This window comes from Hemitrygon akajei, unplaced genomic scaffold, assembly GCF_048418815.1.
Source record: "Hemitrygon akajei unplaced genomic scaffold, sHemAka1.3 Scf000118, whole genome shotgun sequence".
NCBI lineage: Eukaryota > Metazoa > Chordata > Chondrichthyes > Myliobatiformes > Dasyatidae > Hemitrygon > Hemitrygon akajei.
The window spans coordinates 1603244-1630621 of NW_027332004.1; the positions used below are offsets into that span (position 1 = coordinate 1603244).

General features: G+C 42.0%; 1 long non-coding RNA gene across 2 annotated transcripts; it reads left to right on the plus strand.

Moving 5' to 3' along the window:
• Positions 1 to 423: 423 nt before the first annotated feature.
• Positions 424 to 25719, plus strand: LOC140723546 (uncharacterized). 2 transcript variants are annotated; one of them, XR_012097920.1, is made up of 3 exons: positions 424 to 557; positions 1971 to 2121; positions 25656 to 25719. It is a non-coding gene; the product is annotated as an uncharacterized lncRNA (long non-coding RNA). The 2 variants fall into 2 exon arrangements; XR_012097919.1 differs by lacking the exon at positions 25656 to 25719 and having other exon boundaries at positions 1971 to 2123.
• Positions 25720 to 27378: the final 1659 nt, after the last annotated feature.

Here is a 27378-nt window from a genome sequence, read left to right on the forward strand (position 1 = left end):
TTCAGCGACAGGTTACTATCGATGCAATGCTCCTCAGACAGGATGAAGAGGTCAATACTCCCCAATGCCATTAGGCTTTACAATTCAACTGCCAGGACTTAAGAACTTTTTAAAGCTATTATTAATGCTTTTTGAGTTAGTTCTTACTGAGTTAAGTATTGTATGTAATTAGTTTTTGCTACAACAAGTGTATGGGACATTGGAAAAAAGGTTGAATTTCCCCATGGGGATGAATAAAGTATCTATCTATCTATCTATCTATCTATCTAATGAGCAGCTGGAGTCTCGGCCTGGGGGGGGGGGGGGGTCGCCAATCCTGACACGTGATCCCGTTTGCCCCTCCCATTTAACCGCAGTTGGGCGGCATCTGGCGTCTGTTTCCGAGGCCCCGCCTCCCGATGATGTAACAATCTCTTCGTGCATGTTCACAGTCTCCGGGTGGACGGTGTTTTCCTCTGTGCTCACAGCTGAAGTGCGTCGCCTCTGTGTACGGGAAAGACTTTCGTCTCTTCCGTCGGTATCTCTGTCTGCGGGCCGAAGATATCACTTTCCCATCGGTGAGTATTGAGACCGATCCCGAGCGGGGAGATCCGATGTTGACCGTGAGCCCCGAACTGTGGGCCAGGAATTCATTTGTTTCCCAACTATCTGGGCTCGTCAGAAATGTGTCGACTTCACTTAATCTGCATTGAACGATCCAAACCAGGAGCCCAGGCTGTCTGTTTTCACAGAATTGAAATGGAAGTCCCGCCGTCAGGTCACGTGAGGCTGTGTGCCGCAGATTTGCCCCGCCCTCCGCTTTGTGACGTGGTGTGATTTTGGCCGCTGAGTCTCATTAACTTCCCCTAACTCGCCTCGTTTACTGAGGCTTCTCGCATTTGGCCTGGAGCTTTATGGCTGTTGTGTCTTCTCCCGGACTGGGGTGGGTGAGAAAGGAGAACGTCCCAGGTTGTGGGGATCTTTGATTTCATTGCCTGCTTTACCGAGGGACTGGGAAGTCTAGGGGGAGAATGGTTCGAGCCTCCGCTTCCCGCGGTAGAGCTAAGCCACACATTACTCCTGCACGTTTATAGTCCAGCGACGGCGGTCGGTCCAGTATAGACAAGACAAGATCTGTATCCTAGGATCTGTAATACAAATTTCCTGAAATGGTCCTGTTTTCACCTGGAAATGGAGTGATAGTATAACAGTAAAGGAAGCACAACTTTTCCCTGTAAATTATCCTGGAACTCATTTGTCTGTTATTCCTGGAAATGTGTCCGGTGCAGTTGTTGCTAATGAGGTTCACATGAATAATCTCAGGAATGATCGGCTTTATGTATGAGGAGCATTTGATGGTTCTGGACATGTGCTCAATGGAGTTCAGAGGGACGGTGGGGGTGGTGGGGGGGATGTATGGTTAGGTAAACTTACCGAATGCTGAAAAGCCTGGATACAGTGGACATGGAGAGGATGTTTCCATTAGACAGAGAGTCTGTGATCGGACAGCACTGTCTCAGAATAAACTTGCTTCCCTTTAAAACTGAGATGAGAAAAAAGTTTTGGCCAAAAGATGTCTGATATGTGGAATTTGTTGCTGCAGAATTTGTTTGAGGCTGCCATTTGGGTCTATTTGTGAAGATTAATATACTGATGATTGCTGAGTAGCTTCAGGGTTACAGGAGGAAGGCAGGAATATGGTGTTGGATTAAAAATCAGCTATGATTGAATGGTTGATTGGTGGAGCAGACCAGATGGATTGAATCACCTAATTCTGTTCCTGTGTCTTGTGTCTTACCATGACTGAATGATGGCTGCTTCTTATCCCGTATTGTTTTGTGATGTGTGAGGGACAATTAAAGATTGTTCACTGAGATTATTATATTTGCCAACGTTTAAATTTCAGTGAGTTTTGTTCCTAGTAACATTATGCAGAAATGTTTGGTCCTCCTTTTCATTGTTAACGTGCTTCATTATCTTTCATGTTAAAGTTAGACCTGCAGTGAGAGATTTATTGGAAGAAAAACCACGACTGAAGACGAGGGAACAGCAACAAGTGAACCAGCCCGAGGATTGAGAGCATCAACTGGAGAGAACCCATCTGACTCGGAGATTCCAGTGATTCAGTCGGGAGAAAGTTTGGTGAGTCTCATTTACTCATACACTGGTCCTTTAGACATTACATACCTGTACAAAGGAAGGTAGGAAATAGTTGGGAGTGAGACAGAATGTGCCCAGAAGAACCAGTTATGCCAGTACCAGTCAGACACAGTTGTGAAGAAGCTCCCCCCCCCCCCCAATATTCCCTTTAAACTTTTCACCCTTCACCCTTAACCCATGTCCTCTGGTTTTTTTTCTCCCCTAGCCTCAGTGGAAAAAGCCTGCTTGCATTCACTCTATCTATACCCATCATAATTTTATACCTCTATCAAATCACCCCTCATTCTCCTATGCTCCAGGGAATAAAGTCCTAACCTATTCAACCTTTCTCTGTAACTCAGTTTCTCAAGTCCCGGCAACATCCTTGTAAACCTTCTCTGCACTCTTTCGACCTTATTAATATTCTTCCTGTAATTCGGTAACCAAAACTGCACACAGTACTCCAAATTCCCCCTCACTAATGCAATATACAACCTCACCATTAAATTCCAACTCTTATACTCAGTACTTTGATTTATAAAGGCCAATGTAGCAAAAGCTCTCTTTACTACCCTATATACATGTGATGCTACTTTTAGGGAATTTTCTATCAGTATTCCCAGATCCCTCTGTTCTAGTGCCCTCCTCAGTACCCTACCATTTACCTTGTACGTTCTACCTTGGTTTGACTTTCCAAAGTGCAATACCTCACACTTGTCTGTATTAAACTCCATCTGCCATTTTTCCAGCTGGTTCAGATCCCTCTGCAAGCTTTGAAAACCTTCTTCACTGTGCACTACCCCTCCAATCTTTGTATCATCAACAAATTTGCTGATCCAATTTACCAAATTATTATCCAGATCATTGATATAGATGACAAATAACAATGGACCCAGCATTGATCCCTGTGGTACACCACTAGTCACAGGCCTCCACTCAGAGTAGCAATCCTCCACTACCACTCTCTGACTTCTCCCATTCTCAATTCCCAATCAAATTTACTACCTCACCATGTATACCTAGTGACTGAATCTTCCTAACTAACCTCCGATGCGGGACCTTGTCAAAGGCCTTACTGAAGTCCATGTAGACAACATCCACTGCCTTGCCTTCATCCACTTTCCTTGTAACCGCCTCGAAAATCTCTAATATATTTGTTAAACATGGCACAAAGTCATGTTAACTCTCCCTAATAAGTCCCTGTCTATCTAAATAATTGTCGATCCTATCTCTTAGTACTCCTTCCAATAATTTACCCATGACCGACATTGCCAGCCTATAATTTCCCGGATTACTTTTAGAGTCTGCTTTAAACAACAGAACAACATGAGCTATCCTCCAAATCTCTGGCACCTCACCCGTAGATAATGACTTTTAAATATATCTGCCAGGACCCCTGCAATTTCAACACAAGTCTCCTTCAAGGTCCGAGGGAATATCCTGTCAGGTCCTGGAGATTTATCTACTCACCTCAAGATAGCAAGCACCTCCTCCTCTTCTATCTGTATAGGTTCCATGACCTCAATACTTGTTTGCCTTATTTCCATTGATTCCATGCCAGTTTCCTTAGTAAATTCAGACACAAAAAAACAGTTAATATCTCCCCAATTTCTTTTGGTTCCATACATAGCCAACCGCTCTGATCTTCAAGAGGACCAATTTTATCCCATAACTATCCTTTTGCTATTAATATAGCTGTGGAAGCTCTTACTATCCTTCACCTTGACTGCCAATGCTACCTCATGTCTTCTTTCAGCCCTCCTGATTTTTTCCTTAAGTATTTGTTTGCACTTTTTATACTCCTCAAGTACCTTCTTTGCTCCCTGTTTCTTATACATGTCATACATCTCTGTCTTCTTTATCAGAGTTCCAATATCCATCGAGAACCAAGGTTCCTTATTCTTATTCACTTTGCCTTTAATCCTGAGACTTTGTTCCCAGGGTGTCCTCATGGGCCATCCAGAAATGATTTCAGCTGGTGACAGCCCTGTTTTCCCCTGTGGGGTAACCCTCATATGGAATCGGGCTAATGGTCGGACCTTCAACCAAGTGAGTCCAGTCTCCACTGTTAGTCTGGCCAGTTTACTCTTCAGAGTGCCATTGGCTCTTTCCACTCTGCCAGCTGCCCGTGGGTGGTATACACAGTGGAATTGTTGCTTGATAGCTAATTTGTTACATACTCCTTCATTTACTTTCACCATAAAGTGTGAGCCATTGTTGAACTCAGCATCTCTGGCTTGTACCTAAGAATTATTTCCCTTAATAATACCTTCACAACAGTCACAGCAGTATTAATGGTAGTTGGAATAGCTTCAATCCATCTACTAAACACATCTATAATAACTAAGCAGTATCTATAGCAATGTGCTCTAGGCAATTCAATAAAATCAACTTGTAGACACGAAAAAGATCCACCTGTCAAGGGAATCATACCCGGTGTGCAGGGTGCAGGGTACAGGTTACCAACCATTCCCTCCTTTCCCAGGTGTGTACAATTATGTATATAATCAACCAATATTGGTAAAAACTGTGTAGGAACACAAACCTGTCCCGCTGGGTGATCCAAAAACCTATGTTGGGGTCTTTCTGGCACCTCATCTGGGACCACAGTTTTCACTCCTCCTCAGAGGCGTCCCCCTGAGAAGAACAAAACTCGAGGTAGCTGTAGAGCGGTGAGTAAGTTCTTTACAAAGGTGACATTACTAATGGGGTGGCCAGAGGAAGTCAGGAATCCCCATGTTCCCAGGGAGCCCTGTAGTCATGTACAATTCCAAATGCATAACGGGAGTCTGTGTAAACGTTCCCACTTTAGTCTGATGCTGGGATACAGGCACGAGTCAGAGCAAACAGCTCAGCCTTCTGGGCAGAGACAGCTGCTTCAAAAGAGGCCTGTTCAATTACTTCACTGTCCATCACTATTGCATAGTCAGAATATTGTTATCCTGCTGGATCCACAAAAGAGCTTTCATCCTCATCAAACATTGTCTCGGGATTGAGGGGGATATTGCAGAATGGATGGGAGAGACTGTCTTCCTTCACGGTGATCCGGACAGGGGGACAGTTGGTGCGACCGACTTCATGGCCTGAATTTGCTCAGAGATGGGGTACAGCGTCTTGGGATCGGTCAATATTAAAAGTGTGTCTCACCAAATGTCCCGCCTTCACCTCAGACTCCTTCCAGTATCGGAGTTGGACCGCAGCCAAGTCTTGCCCGTCTCCCTCGGTGCTGGAGGCTTGTTTCAGCAAGGTGTTGGCCAGGAACCCTGGGCTCTTTGGCTTGAACCCAGGGCAAACACTAACAGTGGAATGGGGAACCACCAGTTCTGTCTGTCGCCAAAGGAAATCCGGAAATTCGGCCAGTAATGCACTGCCCACTTTTCCTTTAACCTCTGCAATCACCATGACTGGGAACTTCTGTCCCTCGAGGGGTGCATAATATTGATTTTCCTCAGCTGAGCACCCCATAATGTCACAGCACAGAGTCACATGGGGGTCAACCACTGGCAGAAGGGGTTCAAATGCAGTGGAGTCCAGATTAAGTGCCTACCACTGGGGGGTCGGAAATTGGGGAAGCTGTCGGTTGTTCACCTGTCACAGGGTGACACCATTGCCTGTGCAGAGAATCTCAACTTCCAACAGACAGAGCAAGTCTCTCCATGTTGGATTACACCCCCCAACTGCGGGGTGCTGACTGTAAATGAAACCTCACACGGGTTCCCGTGGAATTCCACCTCCAGTGGCTGGTTATGTGAATACGTACGTTTCGTGCCTTCGAACCCAGACAGAGTGAATGTTGCGTCTGATAACTGCAATCCCTTTTCCGATACTATTTCCTGATTGAGAGTGGTTGTAGTTGCCCCCATATCAATCATAAACGGAACTGGAATAGCACCAACTGTCAATATTACACTGGGCTCTTCCTGAGGGGTGGTACTCACGGTAGGAAGCATCCTTGCTTGTCCATTTCTAAACGGGTTGTTGTCCCCACCTGTCCCTTGGTAGGTTGTTGTTCCCATTTCTGATCCGCAGATATAGCCCGCTCGCATCCTCCTTCCCACTGAACATATTCACCTTTAATATTCTTTTCATATCTTATTATTATTATTATTATTATTCAAAAATAGCACAAGTGCATCGAAGTAACAATACTTACAATGCCTCGTAAAAGAGGAAATAATCTTGAGGATTGAAAATTTTGTGAATCTTCACTGTACTGCCAACACAGATGCCTTGTGCAGGAAGGCACAGAGTCGACTGTACTTCCTTAGAAGGTTGGCGTCATTCAATGTCTGCAGTGAGATGCTGAAGATGTTCTATAGGTCAGTTGTTGAGAGCGCCCTCTTCTTTGTGGTGGCGTGTTGGGGAGGAAGCATTAAGAAGAGGGACGCCTCACGTCTTAATAAGCTGGTAAGGAAGGCGGGCTCTGTCGTGGGCAAAGTACTGGAGAGTTTAACATCAGTGGCTGAGCGAAGGGTGCTGAGTAGGCTACGGTCAATTATGGAAATCCCTGAACATCCTCTACATGGCACCATCCAGAGACAGAGAAGCAGTTTCAGTGACAGGTTACTATCGATGCAATGCTCCTCAGACAGGATGAAGAGGTCAATACTCCCCAATGCCATTAGGCTTTACAATTCAACTGCCAGGACTTAAGAACTTTTTTTTAAAGCTATTATTAATGCTTTTTGAGTTAGTGATTTAGATGCATATCATATTATTACTGAGTTAAGTATTGTATGTAATTCGTTTTTGCTACAACAAGTGTATGGGACATTGGAAAAAAAGGTTGAATTTCCCCATGGGGATGAATAAAGTATCTATCTATCTATCTATCTAAAAAAAAAAGAAAAGTGAGGGGAAAAAAAGAAGAAACCCATTGGAGGTACAACCCCAGAGCCATGTGTCATACAAAAAGCTTCTAAAAATAAACTTCAAACCGCCAAAAAGAAAGAAAAGATATATCAAAAAAATTTACGTTTAAATCGTGGAGGAAATCTATCAGTTAACTGAAATGATAATAATGAGCAGATGAGCCCCATCTCTTCTCAAAATCAAATAAAGGTACAAAGGATCGACTTCTAATTTTCTCCAAGACACAGCATCACCTGAGAGCCATTGTGACAAAGTAGGAGCTGATATATCCTTCCATTTCAACAAGATGGCCTTCCTAGCTATCAATGTAACAAACATGTTGGTCAGACACAGAAACACCATGGATATTTTGAGGAATTATTCCAAAAAGCATAGTCAATTTATTAGGTTGTAAATTGATTCTGAGTGCTTTAGAAATTGTCGAAAAGATTGACTTTCAAAACTGTTTTAATATAGAACATGACCAGAACACATGTGTCAGTGTGGCTATCTCATTTTTACATCTATCACAATGCTTATCAACATTGGGAAATATTTTCGGAAGTCTCTCCTTCGTCAAATGGTAATAATGTACAATTTTAAATTGAATCAGTGAATGACGAGCACAGATCGAAGAAGAGTTAACCAGCTTCAGAATCCATGTCCAATCCTCCCATATAAAAGGGAAATTGAGTTCCTTCTCCCAATCCTGTTTAATCTTAAGTAAAGGACGCTTATCCCTCTGTAATAATAAATTATAAATTCTTCCAAAAGAACCTTTCAACAAGGGGTTCATATTCATAATAATATCTAACAAATCAGCCTCCAATATGTAAGGAAAATTACTTAAATATTTTTGAAAAAAATGTCTAACTTGTATATATTGTAAAAAATGTGAATATAAGAGAGAATTCTTATCGACAAATTGTTCAAAAGACATCAATCTGCCTTCTTTAAATAAATCCAATAAAGAATTAATACCTTTACTTTTCCAAAGCAATAAAAATTGGAATACTCCAAGAAGGTTTAAAAAAGTAATTATGATAAATTATACTACAAAGTTTAACTTTTTTAAGATTAAAAAAATTGCGGAACTGGATCCAAATTTGTAAAGAGTGCTTAACCACAGGATATAGGTTTAAATTAGCAACTTTAGCTAATTGTATAGGTAGAGTAACTCCTAATAACGAAGTTAAATAAAACTGTTTCACAGCTCTCAGTTCCTGGTCTACCCAGATTGGCTGTTCATTCCTATCAACCTAATATAACCAGAAGGACATACGCCGCGTTAACAGCCCAATAATACATTCATAGATTAGGCAAAGTGAGACCACCATTCTTTTTCAACTTTTGCAAATGACATTTACCAATTCTTGGTCTTTTATTATCCCAAATAAAAGATAGAATAATAGAATCAATCCGATCAAAAATATTAAAATTTTGTCGGGCGGAAGCAGACATTTTGCTTGCTTCTTCTGGAATAATCCCAAAAATTGCTGTAAGTGGATTAGGTTGAACATCCACATCTATAACTTTAGATAATATTCCAAACACATCCCTCCAAAAATTGTTGAAACTTACACATGACCAAAACATATGAGTTAGAGTAGCCACTTCTGCATTACATCTGTCACAAATAGGGCTTATATTAGAAAAAATATGCACCAGTTTATCTTTGGACATATGGGCCCTGTGTACTATCTTAAACTGAATTTAGATATGGCATGTTCAGATAGGTGAATTATTGACTAAATAATAAATTTTACTCCACTGATTATCTGAAAGTGAATGTTGAAGTTGTACTTCCCAGGTGCGTTGAACCCTATCATTAGGCGACATGCGAGCATTCATTAACTGTTTATAAAGGATTGCTATTAATTGTTTTTGACAAGATTTAAACTGAAAAATAGCATAAGCCAAATTTAAAGAGCAGGCCATGGGGTAAATTGGTAAAAAATCACGTAAAAAATTCCCAACCTGTAAATATCTGAAAAATGTGTATTAGAGATATCATATTTGTCCATTAACTGTGAAAAAGACATTAAACAGTCTTGTAAAAACAAATCTTAAAAGTCCATTAAAGGATGAAAATTGGCTTTATAAAGATCCTGATATTTTTTAGTAATTATAACACATAAATATCTAAAATAATTCATAACTTTAAAATAAATATTGTCATATATAGAGACAGATTCATTTAAAGGAAGTAATTCACTTTTACTAAAATTTATTTTATATCCTGAAAGGTCTCCAAATTTGTCATATAATTTTAGCAAAGCAGGATTAGATTATTCAAGCTTGGATATATATACCAATAAATCATCTGTGTAAAGAGAGATCTTGTGCATGTCTCATTCACAAAAATCCCACGAATATTTTCGGCTTCACAAAGAGCAATAGCAACGGGCTCTAATCTTAAGTTACATAACAAAGGACTTAATGGACAACCTTGGCTTGTCCCCCATGATAGCTGAGGAAAATGGACCTACAGTTATTAGTGACAACAGTAGCAATAGGAGCTTTATATATTATTTTAATCCAATTATTAAAATTAATACCAAAACCAAATTTTTCTAAAGTATTAAATGAATATTTCCTTTCAATTCAATCAAATGCTTTTTCAGCATCCAAAGATTTAAGGCATTGTGGAGTTTTAGAAGAAGGTGAATATATAATGTTAAATAATCTCCGAACATTTGAGAAAGAATAATGATCCTTTATAAAGCTTGTTTGATCTTTAAAAATGATTTTACCCAAAATACTCTCCAACAGATTGGCCATTATCTTTAAGTGAATCTTAGCATCAACATTCAATAATGAAATAGGTCTGTATGAGGCACAATCAGAAGGATCTTTATCCTTTTTGAGAATTAAAGAAATAGAAGCTTAATAAAAAGTAGAGGGTAAATCACTTTTCACAAAAGATTCTTTAAACATCTCCAACATATATGGAGAAAGCAATTTTCCAAATTTTTTATTAAATTCTACAGGTTAACCAGCAAGTCTCGGGGCCTTACCAGATTGCATTGAGAAAATAGCTTTATGAATTTTGGATTCAGTAATTTAGGGATCCAGAGTTTTTTGATCCTCAACAGAAATTTTAGGAAAAGCAATCGTTCGTAAAAAAAACAAAACCCATTCATTTCAGAAGAGTCCACTGGACATTGAGATTTATAAAGTTCAGTATAAAAGTCTTGAAAAATCTTATTAATTTCTTCTTAATCCCAAGCCAGGGTACCATCTTTTTTACGAATTTTCAAAATTTGCCTCTTGGCTCCAGCTGATTTTAATTGCAAGTAATGCAAGTAGTTTATTATTTTTATCTTCAAACATATAAAATTGGGTCTTTAGCTTAAGTAGATAACCTTCAATTGAATGAGTTAATAATAGGTTATATTATGATTGAAGTTCCACCCTTTTTTTAAATGTCAATATTAGGGGAAGTCACATAGATATTATCTAAATCTTTAATTTGTTTTGAAATTTTATCTAATTTTGCTTTAGTCTGTTTTTTAAGTTTAGTTGAATAATAAATATTCTGACCACATAAAAATGCTTTGAATGTATCCAATATAATTTAGACATACCTCCTATATCATTAAAAATTAAAAAAATTCTTTTCTCTGGCTTTCGATAAAACTGATAAAGTCAGAGCTTTGTAATAAAGTCTGAGACATGTGCCATGGTGGATGGCCAAAAATGTCATCGTCAAATTCAAAGGACAAACTCAAAGGTGCATGATCAGGTATAGCAATAGCGTCATATTCACGGGTTTTAACATTAGGCAAAAGACAGGGATCAACTATAATATAATCAATCCTTGAATATATTTTATAAACATGGAAAAAAAATATTCTCTGTTATCAGGGTGTAAATGCCTCCATAATTCGATCAACCCAAAATTGGTCAAAAAAGAGTTAATAACTGATACAAAATGATTTGGAAGTCATTGATTAGTTGAGCTTTTATCAATCATAGGATTTAAGCAACAGTTAAAATCCCCACCCATTAGATAGATAGATAGACATACTCATTTAAATCTGGCAGTAAAGCAATTTTTTTTTTTTTAAAAGCAGGATCATCTAAATTAGGACCATACAAATTAACCAAAACAACCTTTCTATTACAAATCACTCCTTTAACAATTAAAAATCTACCATTAGAATCTGACTCAATATCCTCTTGAGTAAATCTATTTGATTTAATAAAGATAGACATACCCTTAGTTTTGCTCTGAGAAGTAGCATGGAGTTGTTTTCCATTCCACCAGCGATAAAATCTATTTTGATCTCCTGCCTTGATAAGCATCTCCTGAGCTAAAATTATATCAGGTTGGAATCGATTAATAATTTTAAGTCTTTTTTGTTTAATAGGATAATTCCAACCACGTATATTCCAAATTATTACATTAATCCATTTAACTGCCGTACTATAATTTTATTCTAATTTACTTTATACATGCGTAGAACACATACCAATACGGGATTATCAAAGATGGCAGTGATGAAGAATAAAGCCATATAGAAAACACGCATGCTCCGGAACCACCCAATGGGAAAAAACTCCTAACTCTAAACACACCCACCCTCCCAAAAGCCTGAAAAAAAGGCAAGTGAACTAAGATAGATGCGAAGACATGGGCCAATCTGTTGGTCTCGTCTCTGCCTCCCCCCAGCCAGTACATAAAATATATAAAATGACCTTGCAAGAAAGACAGTAAAGTCTCAACAAAGGAGAGTGTTTACATTCTATCAGGTGTTAAACAGAAAAAGAACCAAAATAATATAATCTCTTAGAGAGAAAAACCAGCCCCATCTTAAGTTTAGCTTTAAATCCCTAAGAAAACTTTAAATTCAGTTATAGGGTGCTATAATAAAACAGATTAAAAAAAGTTAATAGTATACTTAACTGAACTAAATTGATGGAAATATTAATTAGTAAAATCATAGTAACTTAACCCTCCCAGATAAATATATAAAAAGAAACCCAGTTGGTAGAAAAAAAAACTGCCAGTTAGTAATTCAAGGAACAACAAAAAAAAATCAAACCAAATATTAGATAAAAGGAACAAATCCTTTTATCCTCTTTTCTCAGTCAAATATGTAATTAACCATTTAAACAGTCAAACTTGATCCGTAAATCTTCTTTCCAAAAAAAATCCAATAGGATGTAATGATGAGCAGGTTTTCTTCTTTTATTAATCTGTCAATGAAATATCCAAATAGCCTTCATATATCTTCTTTTCGTAGTGTGAGTAATATACAGATAATCAAACAGCTTTTCAGATAGTTCATTCAGTAGTAACGTCACTGGCGGTGACAGGTATAGCCTGGACAAAATCCAGCTCGACTTTTGGGTCAAAGAAAGTACATGGGGAAGAATTAGGAGGAAAAACTTTCATTCTTGTCGGGTAACTCAAAGAGGGAAATTGTTTCTTATCATATGCTTGTTTCATTACCAAAGCAAATCTTGCTCTTTGTTCCATTACTTCTCTTGGATAATCTTCATAAAAACGGAGCTCAGACTCATTGAATCTGAAAACTCTGTTTTCTTGCCTGTCGCATTATTTGATCTTTAATTTTAAAGTGATGAAAACAAGCCAAAATAAATCTTGGTCTGGTTGAGTCTTTAAATTTCGAAGTGGACAGCCTGTGTGCTCTTTCAATAGCAGGTAGCTGTGATGAAATAGTCAGAAATAGATCATGAAAGCGCTTACCAAAGTAAACCATTAAGTCTCCATTTTCAGCTCCTTACTGCAATCCAACGATTCGTATGTTGTTTCTGCGAGACTTAGTTTGCAAATCAATAATCTTATTAACGATATTTTTCCAAACGGGTTGTAGTTTCAGACAGTTTTTGCTTAGTTGACGTCAATTCCTCATCATGATTAGAAACTTGAGTTTCCATATCTTTAAGCTTTCCCAGAAATAAGTTCATTTCATTATATTCTTTTCCAGTTGATCTTTAATTGCCTTATTCTGATCTTGAATTGATTTCAGTGTCCGAACGATATCTTCAGCCCATGATGGCATTTCATCAGATCTTTCCTTCGGCGTCTTTCCTTTTTCATTACCTTTGTCAGTAGATTCATGCAGATTCTTCCCACTTCTCGTAGACATAGACATATCACTCCCCTTCAAGAATCAGCAATTTAAAAATTTGAAATTCAAAATTTAAGCTGTGAGCGGGAGAGAAAACTAAGAGCAGCACAGAATTAGTGCTACTCTATCAACAGACAGAGGCAGTCTCCATTCACCTGTAATATTAGTTCTCTTCGGGGTTGATTGGCATTCGAAAGCCCTGTTCCAATGATATGTCAAAGCTCGTTGCATTCGATTTTGGTCATTGTCAGGCCAGTCCATATTATTTGTTAATGACGTTGGCTAACTTAGTTGGTAAGCATTGGAGCAGTAGGGCATTAAATTGGGGGGACGGATTCCCATCATTAAAGGCTTGCTCTCCTGCGAAAGTGCTTTAGCAGGCCACAAAACTCATACAGGGTCGATATGCCAGACACGGGTTCGGGATCCCATGTTTCCCTATCAGTTCTAACTTTAGACTGACATTCCTGCCCTTCTCTCCAATGTAGACCGGCCTTGGTTTGCGTACGTTGTTTTTCCTGCTGTCGTTTTGGGCGCCCATCCATCCATTCACGCTCTGTTTTTAACGTCTCCCAACCTTTGGTGTTCCTTCTGCAGTACTTACCTCTATCCTAGTGGTCGCCAACCTGTCGATTGCGATCGATTAGTCTACCTTTGAGACTTTCCCAGTAGATCCCGAAAACTAAGAAAAATAAATACACAAATACTGTTGAGAGATTGTTTCCGGATTGTGGGGTTTTAGTTTCATTCTTTCTACATGCGTGTAACTACACAGTGTCCCCAACCACTGGGCCGCGAGGAAACAACATGAGTCAGCTGCACCTTTCCTCATTCCCTGTCAGCCCACTGTTGAACTTGAGTGCACGCGAGGTCATCAGTCGCCTAACCGCAGTGACACCCTCATGCCAGAGATCACCAGTTGGCCTCGGGTGGCCGGTGGGAAGTGCCGTCACTACTGGCCTGGAGTGCTGCCTCTAAACCGGTTTAGTACACCGAATGTTCGTGGGGAATCCGGTGCTAAAATATTCGCAGACGACCTAATTCGGGCTCAGCGTTTCATAGGTATCAGAGCAGCTACCGTGCTGTGATCTACTGAAACAAACTTTTGTCGGATGATAGGTCCTACCGGGGGGGCGGGCTCGTGCCCTGTCACACTCCTTGCTCGGTCGGTCACTCTCTCCGGACTGTGACTGCCGCGGCCCCGGCACAGGGACCTCCGGCCCTGACATTGTCCTCTCACCCGACCCACGACCAACCAAACCAAGCCAAGGCATCTGGCGGCGGGCGGGCAGGAGGCTGTCCAATGAGGCAATGAAGCCCTCAAAACTGCTTTGGTACCCCGAGTCCAAGCACCCTGCACTTCAACGCAAACGTGTTGAGTTTTTTCAGCGGAGAAAACGTGAGCAGCGCGGGACAGAAGCTAAGTGCCGAGAGCCACATAAACTACCGTAGATTCCGGATTTTAAGCCGCTTCTTTTTTCCCACATTTTGAACAGCTTTGAACTTTGCGGCCTTTAATCCGGAGCGGCTAATACATGATTTTTTTCATGCCGCCTCGTAAACATTTTGCCTCATAACAGCAGACCAATAAAATTGATGAGTAGTTCACAGAGGTCCAATGAAATTGTACGATAAATCAAGCACACTTTCACAATTAAATTATTGTAAATCAGTCATTTGTACTCACCCTCATCAACATGGAAAACACTCGAAGCATTGTGCTGCCTTATGGCAGTTACTTAGTTTATAATATTTTCGCTTAGTAATTCATTTTCTAGTTAAAGTTAGAAGAGTTTTAACTATATTTGTTTTCTGTACTACATCGCGGGATGCTATGACGTCACACCCGGTTTCGCGGTGTCTTGTGGGAAAATGCCAGTTTGCGATGAAACGGGACGGAGGGAGGGAGCGCTTTGGATCTGAGCGAACGCTGCTTTTAAGTTAAAGGTGATCAATAACTTTTCCTGGTAGGCTGCAGTTTATATATTTTTTACCAGTCGTTAGGAGATATTGGAATGTTGTTCAGTAAAGAAGTATACGCAACGTATATTTAAAAGTAGCCGCGTTACGGGCACGGTTCGAAAAAAAGCATTTGCAATATGTATTTGTTTTTGTTACCATATGGATTTAATTAAAAGTTAAAAAACCCTCACGTGTAATATCTTTCTGTGTAAATATCTCATATTACAACGTGGGACACCTGTGGCCGAAAATCCGGTGCGGCCTTTACAATTAAAAAATTGATTTTATTTCTAAAATTAGAGCCAGCGGCTTTTAATCAGGTGCGCTCTGTAGTCCGGAATCTACGGTAAATTACAGAATAGACTGGACATAAGGAACCTGCTTCCCGTATCACTGTATTCCTATCGTGTTTAACAACCCCACCCACCCCATCCCCTGTCGGCCGGTCCGCAAGAATATTGTCAATATTAAACCGGTCTGCGGTGCAAAAAAAGGGCGGGTGCCCCAGTGTTTATACATTATTTCTACTTCCAGGTTGTGGGGTTTTACTTCTGGTCTTTTCTGCCCTGGTGTGCATGCGTGTAACTAATTGATCTGGGTCGATCTTGCATTTTACAAAGGCCAAGGTAGGGGAATCTTGGGCTTAAAATGGTTGGTGACCACTACTCTATCCCTTTATCACCTGCATTATTCCTCCAACTTGCTGATAATATACTGTTCCACTTTAAAGGTATGTCACATCCGGAATTTTTTCCAGTTAGCCGAGGATTCTGGGAAATCATGTACAAGGCAAGTTACAGCAGTAGTTTTCCATTGCCTTCTGCTGGGTGAGTTGTTTTGTTCACCAGATCTAACCCAGCACAGATGAAAGTGTGCAAGGGAGTCAGCTGGATTCGAACTCGGGACCTCTCGCCTCGAAGTCCAACGCTGAAGCCACTATGCCACCAGTGGCATAGCCGGCAAAGTTCTGCTTTACATCTGCCTTTTCCTTCCATTCCCTTTTCAACAATTTCCACTTCTTTCCTCAGTTCTTTTTCCAAATCAAATTTACTGCTTGTTCTCATGAGGTAATAACCGAGGCTCCTGCACCCTCCCCCATCCGTGGCCACATTTTGTTCCCCAATTTCTTATTCAGCACTGCAGTCAACATTCACAAATATTTTTCCTTGTCTGGAGAACTCTCACACAAATTGTGTCGGGCTGCTGCTGACCCACTTGTATCAATTGACTGCAATTGACCGAAGGTCTCTAAGTAATTTATCGGGCACAAAGCCTCCTGCTCAATTAACAATGAGATAAATTTACCCGGCTGGCATCTCCTGCTTAATTGATGAATTTACCTGGCATGTCTGCCTCCTGGCCACTTAGTAAAATTTTGCCTACCTTATACAAATCTCCCAACAAATTCTTTCCCGATCCTGTCAAGGTATGTGATCAGCCTTGGGTGAGGCACCGTACGTCCAAAGGAACTAACGGTGAGTGACAAATTTAAAATACCCATTGGACTCCCGTTTGGTTTCCGCAGTCCCCAGAGTGGTCGAGCTGCTCACTCAGCCCGTCTGCTTGGCACTCCCTATATTGGGATCCTGTTCGTGATGCCAAATGTTAAAGTTGAATCTGAATAAAACTCAGGAGACCAGCTTCTTCTCGACACCACGGTTTATTGTGCATTCAAATGCCTGCAGGAGTTTGAGACCCAGTTGTCAAAGGGAAGGCAAGTGAGCACTGCCACCTTCTGACAAGTCGAATGACTTAGGTTACAGCCGTATATTTATACACAGTACATCCCATACATTAATATTGCAAGATGTTATTTGAACTGGCACGCCCACTAAGTGTGTTGGTGCAAAACTTAATTACTTATAATTAGATATTAGGGAAGATATAAAAAGGAGAGAAAGAGTGAGGTAGTTCTCTTTTGGAAGGAGTCAGCGAGGCTTTGAGAGGAAGTGCGGCGGCGGCCATTTTCAAATTGCTTCTCAGATCGGAGTTCTGAGAGGCGGGACTGCGCAGGCGCGTGAAGGAGGCCTGGGAAGGAGGGAAGATATAAAAAGAACGCAGCCTTAAGCAGCGGGCAGCTTCGTTTGCGGGCAGTGGAGTGAGCCGGGAGCAGAGTGTAGGGCTTGGGCTCAGAGGGCTTAGGCGGAAGAGGGCACAGTACGCTTATCTTTTAGTTCTCCTTGTTATTTTCAGTTATTCTGGAAGTATGAGTGTGAGGGCAGCTTGTTGTTCTCAGTGTCGGATGTGGGAGATCCTGGAGTCTCCAAGCCTCCCGGACGTCCAGATCTGTGCCAGGTGCACCGAACTGCAGCTCCTGAGGGACCGAGTTAGGGAACTGGAGCTGCAGCTCGATGACCTTTGCCTGGTCAGGAAGAGTGAGGAGGTGATAGAGAGGAGTTATAGGCAGGTGGCACTCCGGGGCCTCGGGAGGCAGATAGGTGGGTCACGGTAAGGAAGGGGAAGAGGCAGGTACTAGTGAGTACCCCAGTGGCTGTACCCCTTGACAATAAGTACTCATGTTTGAGTACTGTTGGGGGGGACAGCCTACCTGGAGGAAGTGACAGTGGCTGGGCCTCCGGCACAGAGGACGGCCCTGTAGCTCAGAAGGGTAGGGATAGAAGAAAGAGAACCATAGTAATAGGGGACTCGATAGTCAGGGGTTCAGACAGGTGGTTCAGTGGAGGTGATCGGGAGTCCCGGATGGTAGTTTGCCTCCCTGGTGCCAGGGTTCGGGACGTTTCTGATCGCGTCCAAGATATCCTGAAGTGGGAGGGTGAGGAGCCAGAGATCGTGGTACATGTAGGTACTAATGACATAGGTAGGAAAGGGGAAGAGGTCCTGAAATGAGAGTATAGGGAGTTAGGAAGGCAGTTAAGAAGAAGGACCGCAAAGGTAGTAATCTCGGGATTACTGCCTGTGCCATGCGACAGTGAGAGTAGGAATGGAATTAGGTAGAGGATGAATGAGTGGCTGAGGGATTGGAGCAGGGGGCAGGGATTCAAGTTTCTGGATCATTGGGACCTCTTCTGGGGCAGGTGTGACCTGTTCAAGAAGGATGGGTTAGACTTGACTCCTGGGGGGACCAATATCCTAGCGGGGAGGTTTGCAGGGCTACAGGGCAGACTTTAAAATAGTAAGATGGGGGGGGGGGGGTGGGAATCAATTTGAGGAATCTATGGGAGAGGAGGTTAGTTCAACAGTAGAGCAAGTAAGTAGACAGTGTGTGAGGGAGGAAAGGCAGGTGATGGAGAAGGGATGCGCTCAGCCTGAAGATGTAGGGGAGAAGAAAGAAAAAGATAATAAATTTGAATGCATTGTTAGGGATGAAAAGAGAGGAAGAGGTGGAGAGTATCTTAAAATGTATCTATTTTAATGCTAGGAGCATTGTAAGAAAGGTGGATGAGCTTAAAGCGTGGATTGATACCTGGAATTATGATGTTGTAGCTATTAGTGAAACATGGTTGCAGGAAGGGTGTGATTGGCAACTAAACATTCCTGGCTTTAGTTGCTTCAGGTGTGATAGAGTAGGAGGGGCCAGGGGAGGAGGTGTTGCATTGCTTGTCCGAGAAAATCTTATGGCGGTGCTTTGGAAGGATAGATCAGAGAGCTCCTCTAGGGAGACTATTTGGGTGGATTTGAGGAATGGGAAAGGTGTAGTAACACTAATAGGAGTGTATTATAGGCCACCTAATGGGGAGCATGAGTTGGAAGAGCAGATGTGTAAGGAGATAGCAGATATTTGTAGTAAACACAAGGTGGTGATTGTGGGAGATTTTAATTTTCCACACATAGATTGGGAAGCTCATTTTGTAAAAGGGCTGGATGGTTTAGAGTTTGTGAAATGTGTGCAGGATAGTTTTTTGCAACAATACATAGAAGTACCGACTAGAGATGGGGCAGTGTTGGATCTCCTGTTAGGGAATGCGATAGGTCCGCTGACAGATGTATGTGTTGGGGTGCACTTCGGGTCCAGTGATCACAATAGCATTAGCTTCAATATAATTATGGAGAAGGACAGGACTGGACCTAGAGTTGAGATTTTTGATTGGAGAAAGGCTAACTTTGAGGAGATGCGAAGGGATTTAGAGAGAGTGGATTGGGTCAAGTGGTTTTATGGGAAGGATGTAATAGAGAAATGGAGGTCATTTTAGGGTGAAATTATGAGGGTACAGAATCTTTATGTTCCTGTTAGGTTGAAAGGAAAGGTTAAAGGTTTGAAAGCGCCATGGTTTTCAAGGGATATTAGAAACTTGGTTCGGAAAAAGAGGGATGTCTACAATAGATATAGGCAGCATGGAGTAAAGGAAATGCTCGAGGAATATAAAGAATGTAAAAGGAATCTTAAGAAAGAGATTAGAAAAGCTAAAAGAAGATACGAGGTTGGTTTGGCAAATAAGGTGAAAGTAAATCCGAAAGTTTTCTACAGTTATATTAGAAGCAAGAGGATAGTGAGGGATAAAATTGGTCCCTTAGAGAATCAGGGTGGTCAGCTATGTGTGGAGCCGAGGGAGATGGGAGAGATTTTGAACGATTTCTTCTCTTCGGTATTCACTAAGGAGAAGGATATTGAATTGTGTAAGGTGTGGGAAACAAGAAAGGAAGTTATGGAACCTATGATAATTAAAGAGGTGGAAATACTGGCGCATTTAAGAAATTTAAAAGTGGATGAATCTCTGGGTCCTGACAGGATATTCCCCAGGACCTTGAGGGAAGCTTGTGTAGAGATAGCAGGAGCTCTGACGGAGATCTTTCAGATGTCATTAGAAACGGGGATTGTGCCGGAGGATTGGCGTATTGCTCATGTGGTTCCATTGTTTAAAAAGGGTTCTAGAAGTAAGCCTAGCAATTATAGACCTGTCAGTTTGACATCAGTGGTGGGTAAATTAATGGAAAGTATTCTTAGAGATAGTATTTATAATTATCTGGTTAGACAAGATCTGATTAGGAGTAGCCAGCATGGATTTGTGCATGGAAGGTGATGTTTGACAAACCTTATTGAATATTTTGATGAAGTTACGAGGAATGTTGACGAGGGTAAGGCAGTGGATGTAGTTTGTATGGACTTCAGCAAGGCCTTTGACGAAGTTCCACATGGAAGGTTAGTTAAGAAGGTTCAGTCGTTAGGTATTAATGCTGGAGTAATAAAATGGAATCAACAGTGGCTAGATGGGAGATGCCAGAGAGTAGAGGTGGATAATTGTTTATCGGGATGGAGGCCGGTGACTAGCGGGGTGCCTCAGGGATCTGTTTTGGGCCCAATGTTGTTTGTAATATACATAAATGATCTGGATGATGGGGTGGTAAATTGGATTAGTAAGTATGCCGATGACACTAAGGTAGGAGGTGTTGTGGATAATGAGGTGGGTTTTCAAAGCTTGCAGGGAGATTTATGCCGATTAGAAGAATGGGCTGAATGTTGGCAGATGGAGTTTAATGCTGAGAGGTGTGAGGTTCTACATTTTGGCAGGAATAATCCAAATAGAACATACAGGGTAAATGGTAGGGCATTGAGGAATGCAGTGGAACAGAGAGATCTAGGAAAAACAGTGCATAGTTCCCTGAAGGTAGAGTCTCATGTAGATAGAGTGGTGAAGAAGGCTTTTGGAATGCTGGCCTTTATAAATCAGAGCATTGAGTACAGAAGTTGGGATGTAATGTTAAAATTGTACAAGGCATTGATAAGGCCAAATTTGGAATATTGTGTACAGTTCTGGTCACCAAATCATAGGAAAGATATCAATAAATTAGAGAGAGTGCAGAGACGATTTACTAGGATGTTACCTGGGTTTCAGCACTTAAGTTACAGAGAAAGATTGAACAAGTTAGGTCTCTATTCATTGGAGCGTATAAGTTTGAGGGGGGATTTGATCGAGGTATTTAAAATTTTGAGAGGGGTAGACAGAGTTGACGTGAATAGGCTGTTTTATTGAGAGTAGGGGAGATGCAAATGAGAGGACATGATTTGAGAGTTAGGGGGCAAAAGTATAAGGGTAACACGAGAGGGTATTTCTTTACTCAGAGAGTGATAGCTGTGTGGAATGAGCTCCCTGTAGAAGTAGTAGAGGCCAGTTCAGTTGTGTCATTTAAGGTAAAATTGGATAGGTATATGGACAGGAAAGTATTGGAGGGTTATGGGCTGAGTGCAGGTAGGTGGAACTAGGTGAGATTAAGAGTTCGGCACAGACTAGGAGGGCTGAGATGGCCTGTTTCCGTGCTGTGATTGTTATATGGTTATATGGTTAGATAACAGAGTTTGCTAAATGGTTTTAATTATAGATGGATGTACTGTCCAGACCTTATCAGATATTCCCTTTGCAAGGCCCTGACTTAATTACAAACAGATGTTCATTCCTGTCCTTATCAGTGAGTCCTCCTCCCTTTACTCAAATGAGGATACAGTGTATAATGTTATCAGCTCTCAATGTGTCTCTCTGCAAGCCACAGAGAACTGGTAATGAGTCTGTCTTAGCTAAACGCTGAAGACTGAGTTCACTTCAGTTCAAAATTCCTATTCACTCCCAATTATTCTTTTAGCCAGAGGTTACACAGGTTCAAAATGAATTTTTTATATACCCTCAATTCATCAGGAGGGTTCAGGGGAAATATTTATGCCCAATATAGAAACTGGTGTTACCTGTGTGTATTGTGGCAATGCAAGAGGTGCTGGAGACTTTGTAAGTGGGAAGAAGTGGAGTAATATTTGCAAATCTGACTTTTTAAAGCATAATTTAGCAAGCAAACCACATATGGACAATATTCAAAATCTCTGGTGTGAAAATCCTTCATTACCCGTTACAGGCCTGCTACATAGGTTGTGTGAGAGTGCAGATGAACTCGATCAAACCCAGGGGAGATCAAAGTACTTATCAACAGTGTTTTGCTAGCTGTGAAAACAATTACCTCTCTGTAAAAAATTTACTGGGCACATGTCACTGATTTTTTAAAAAGTGCACAGTACATGATTTATGTGCACACTGGTCATTACAAATTAGAGGGGACATTGGTGGGAATGTGGTGAGACCTCTAGTGTCCCTGATGTCCTCACCTACAAGATGTGCACCCTGCACGTTAAGGAGTTGGAACCTGAAATGGATGAATTCCGGATCATCTGGGAGTTGGAGGGGGTGAAAGATATGACATGAAGAGAGATGAGTTACACCCAAGGTGCAGGACACAGGAAACTGGGAGAGAGTCAGGAAGGGGAATGAGGTTAAATAGCCATTGCAGAGTACTCTTGTGCCCATCAAACACAACAAAAGGTAGACCACTTTAGAAACTGGTGGTGAAGGGGATTTCCTGACAGAGAAAAGTCAAAGGGGTGATAGGGGATTCATTAGTTAGGGGAACAGAACAAGAGGGGACTGATATCCAAGTGGTAAGGCATGCTAGTGCTAGTGGGGGTGGAGCGGGTGATGTGGTTAAAATAAGCTGCAAGGGGAATGGGAGCCAGAATGACCAAACAGATAGTGGAGACGGTGAATTGAATTGAATTGACTTTATTAGATACATACTTCATAAGCAAGAGGAGTAGAAATCTTTATGTTATGTCTCCATCTAAATGTGCAATGTGTAATTTATGGTAATTTATAATAGATCGTTTGTACATAGGACAGTCAATATAACATCGAAATGCAATTGTATCAGCATGAATTAATCAGTCTGATGGCCTGGTGGAAGATGATGTCCCGGAGCCTGTTGCTCCTTTTGCTGTGATACCGTTTCCTGGATGGTAGCAGCAGGAACAGTTTGTGGTTGTGGTGAATTTGGTCCCTGATATCCTTTGGGCCCTTTTTATACACCTGTCTGTGTAAATGTACTGAATAGTGGAAAGTTCACCACTACGGATGTGCTGGGCTGTCCGCAACACTCTCTGCAGTTTCCTGCAATTAAGGGAAGTACAATTCCCATACCAGGCAGTGATGCAGCCAGTCAGGATGCTCTCAATTGTGTCCCTGTAGAAAGTCCTCAGGATTTTGGTCCCCATCCCCAACTTTTTCAACAATCTGAGGTGACAGAGGTACTGCTGTGCTCTTTTCACAACACAGCCGGTATGTACAGACAATGTAAGGTGCTTGGTGATGTTTATGCCGAGGAACTTAAAGCTGTTCACCTTCTTAACCCCAGATCCATTGATGTCAATAGGGTTATCCTGTCTCCATTCCTCCTGTCGTCCACAATCAGCTCCTTTGTTTTTGTGAAAATGACGGAGGGTTTGTTTCCTTGACACCAGTCAGATGTTCAGATCATAGATAGATTCAGCAGTTAGATGGTTGAGCCTGGTGCAATGAATGTGCTGAGCTGTGTATATCACAATGCAAGAAGTATCGTAGGAAAGCCAGATGAGCTCAGGACAGGCCAATATTGGGACTTGTTTACACCCAACAGTCTGAAGGATTTAGAGGAACAAATTTGTAGAGAGATTGAAGACCATGCCAATAAACAAAAAGGTTGATTCAGTAAGTGATTTTAACTTTCCATATATTGACGAAGACTCCCATACTATAAAAGGACTAGATAGGGTAGAGTTTGTCAAATGTGCCCTTAATCAATAAGTAGAATTCCCAATGTAGAAGTGTGCAATAACTGTTAAGAAATGATCCAGGGCTGGTGACACAAAATAGTGATCATAATGCCATGAGATTCAAAGTAAATATGGAAAAAGAGAGGTCTGGACCACGGGTTGAGATTCTAAATTAGAGAAAGGTCATTTGTGATGGTATCAGAAAGGATCTGACAAGTGTGGTTTGGGACGGGTTGTCTCCTGGCAAAGGAGTACCTGTAAGTGGGAGGCGTTCAGATGTGAATTTTTGAGGATGCAGAGTTTGTATTTGCCTGCCAAAATGAAAGTTGGAAGGTAACTGGTCCAGGGAACCTTGCTTTTGAAAAGAAATTGAAGCCTCGTATATTTTGTTCCTCTAAATGCCTCAGACTGTTGGGTGCTACCAAGACCCATTAATGACTACAAATCATGATTCCACGCACTGAGTTCATCTGAATTTTTTTGTTGTCTTCTTTTGGTTTCTCAAAGCTTCCGAATAGTTTTTGTTCTTTTGTTTGCCCTCTCTTTGACATTTACGTTGGCTTTGGCTTCTCATTTTAGCCACAGTTGTGTCCTCCTGTCTTTCTAATGCTTTCACTTCTGTGGAATCACTCAGCTCCCGAATTGCTCCAGAAACTCCAGCCACTGCTGCTCAATTGTCACTCCTACCCTTTCCCTTCCAAACAAGTTTGGCCAGCTTCTCTGCCATAGAAACATGGAGAAGCTCAGTAAAGAAACAGGCTCTTTGGCCCATCTAGTCAATGCCAAAAAAGCATTTCAACTTGCAGTGCGACCTGGACCAGCTGGCAAAATGGTTTGAGAAAAGGAAAAAGGAATTTAATGCAGACAAGTGTGAGTTGTTGCTCTTTGGTCTGACCTACCAAGGGAGGTCTTTCACAGTGACTGGTCGGGCACGGAGGAGTGTTGTAGAAGAAAGGGACCTGTTGTAGAAGAAAGTCCTTAATTCACTGAAAGTGGTATCACAGTTAGATAGAGACAGAAGGGAAGATTTTAGCCCAATGGCCTTCATGAACAAAAGTACTGACAACAATAGATGGATGTTATGTTGACTTGTAGAAGACATTGGTGAGGCCTAATTTGGAGTACTGGGTGCAGTTTTGGTCACCAACCTACAGGAAAGCTGTAAGGACTTTGAAGGAGTTCAGAGAAAATTCACAAGTATGTTGCCAGGTCTGGAGTACTTGGGTTATAAGGAAAGATTGAACAGGTCAAGACTTTATTCCTTGGACTGTAGGAGTTTGAGGGGAGATTTGATTGTGATAGAGGGGCATAGATAGTGTAAATGCAAGCTGGCTTTTACCACTGAGATGGGGTGGGAGTACAACCAGAGGCCATGGGTTAAGGGTGAAAGGTGAAATGTTAAGGGGAACATGAAGGGAAACTCATTCACACAGACAGTCATCCGGGTGTGGAATGAGCAGCCAGCTCAAGTGGTGCATGCAAGCTCGATTTCAACATTTCAGAGGTTCATGTAGGTACCTGCATGGTAGGGGTATGGGAGTGGGAAGATTAAATAGTTCAGCACAGACTAGATGGCCCAAAGGGCATGTTTCTGTGTTGTAATTTTCTACAAGAATGTGAAATATTACAAAAATTCACTCTGTCTTTTTAACAGCTGTGCGGACCAACCATTCACCTCAACAGGAATTTTTTATATGGCATTAAAACTGTGGCACTTTAAGTTAGTAATACATAAAAGAAAATCCCAGATGCACATCAAGAAAGACTAATTGCGTGAGACTGTTTCAGTTACTGTGGGGCCAGGCACCCATGCAGCTCAGCAGGAACAGGGAATAATACCAATGGAGAGATTCCAACTCAGCCAAGGTAGAAATTGGAGATGGCAGAAATGCCCCATTCTTATAGAAACAGGAACAGCATCAGGGAATTGATGGTCATTCCAGATACCAGCACTCTGCCCAGTCAGGAGATGATTTCTGTGTCCAACTTGGGTAGAATCTCACTGTAACAGTGTGATACCAGATCAAACCTTGGTAACTCAAGTAATCTCATCTGAAATGTTGTCCTACACCCATTGATGGATTTTGTAAATCTTTTTACAGGTTAAAAACAAGAAGGAGTTTGTCTCCAGGAAGTTCAAACACGGCACACCAGTTTGGTTGTCTCTGTCCAGATATTTAAGAAGTGGAGCAAGGGGTTCAATCGACCATCCTTGCTGCTCAAACTGTGGGGAGGGATTCACTCGGTCATTTGACCAACTGGCAACCCGTCATTTCACACAGGAGAAAGGCCATTCACCTGCTCAGACAGTGGGAATGGATTCACTCGTTTATCACAACTGAAGGTACATCAGCAAGTTCACACTGGGCAAGGCCATTCACCTGTTCTGTGTGTGAGAAAGGATTCAGTCAGTCTTCCCACCTGCGGACACACCTGTCAGTTCACTGTGGGCAAAGGCTGGTGATCTGCTGAATATCTGAGAAAGGATTCACTCAGTCATCTGACCTAATGGCACACCAGCGTGTTCACACTGGAGAGAGGCCGTTCAGCTGCTCAGTCTGTGGGAAGAGATTCACTCAGTCATCCCACCTGCAAAGTCATCAGCGAGTTCACACTGGGGAGAAGCCGTTCATCTGCTCAGTCTGTGGGAAGAGATTCACTCGGTCATCCACCCTACTGGTACATCAGCGAGTTCACACTGGGGAGAAACCGTTCACCTGTTCAGAATGTGGGAAGAGATTCACTGATTCTTCCACCCTACAGAAGCATCAGCGAGTTCACACTGGGGAGAAGCCGTTCACCTGCTCAGAATGTGGGAAGGGATTCACTCAGTCATCCCACCTACTGGAACACCAGTCAGTTCACACTGGGGAGAAGCCATTCACCTGCACAGAATGTGGGAAGAGATTCAATCAGTCATCCAATCTACAGAGACATCATCGAATTCACACTGGAGAGCGGCCATTCACCTGCTCAGTCTGTGGGAAGAGATTCACTAATCCATCCACCCTTCTGAGTCATCAGCGAGTTCACACTGGAGAGAAGCCATTCACCTGCTCAGAGTGTGGGATGGGATTCACTGACTCTTCCACCCTACAGAGACATCAGCGAGTTCACACTGGGGAGAAGCTGTTCATCTGCTCAGAGTGTGGGAAGGGATTCACTCAGTCATCCAATCTACAGAGACATCATCGAGTTCACACTGGTGAGAGGCCATTCACCTGCTCAGAGTGTGGGAAAGGATTCACTGACTCTTCCACCCTACAGAGTCACCAGCGAGTTCACACTGGGGAGAAGCTTTTCATCTGCTCAGTCTGTGGGAAGGGATTCACTCGGTCATCCACCCTACTGGTACATCAGCGAGTTCACACTGGAGAGAAACCGTTCACCTGCTCAGAATGTGGGAAGAGATTCACTGATTCATCCACCCTACAGAAGCATCAGCGAGTTCACACTGGGGAGAAGCCGTTCACCTGCTCAGAATGTGGGAAGGGATTCACTCAGTCATCCCACCTACTGGAACACCAGTCAGTTCACACTGGGGAGAAGCCGTTCACCTGCTCAGAATGTGGGAAGAGATTCGCTCACTCATCCAACCTACATAGTCATCAGCGAATTCACACTGGAGAGAGGCCATTCACCTGCTCAGAGTGTGGGAAGGGATTCACTCGGTCATCTCAACTACTGGCACACCAGCAAGTTCACACTGGGAAGTGGCCTTTCACCTGCTCAGAATGTGGGAAAGGATTCACTGAGTCATCCACCTTACTGGTACATCAGCGAGTTCACACTGGGGAGAAGCCGTTCACCTGCTCCGTCTGTGGG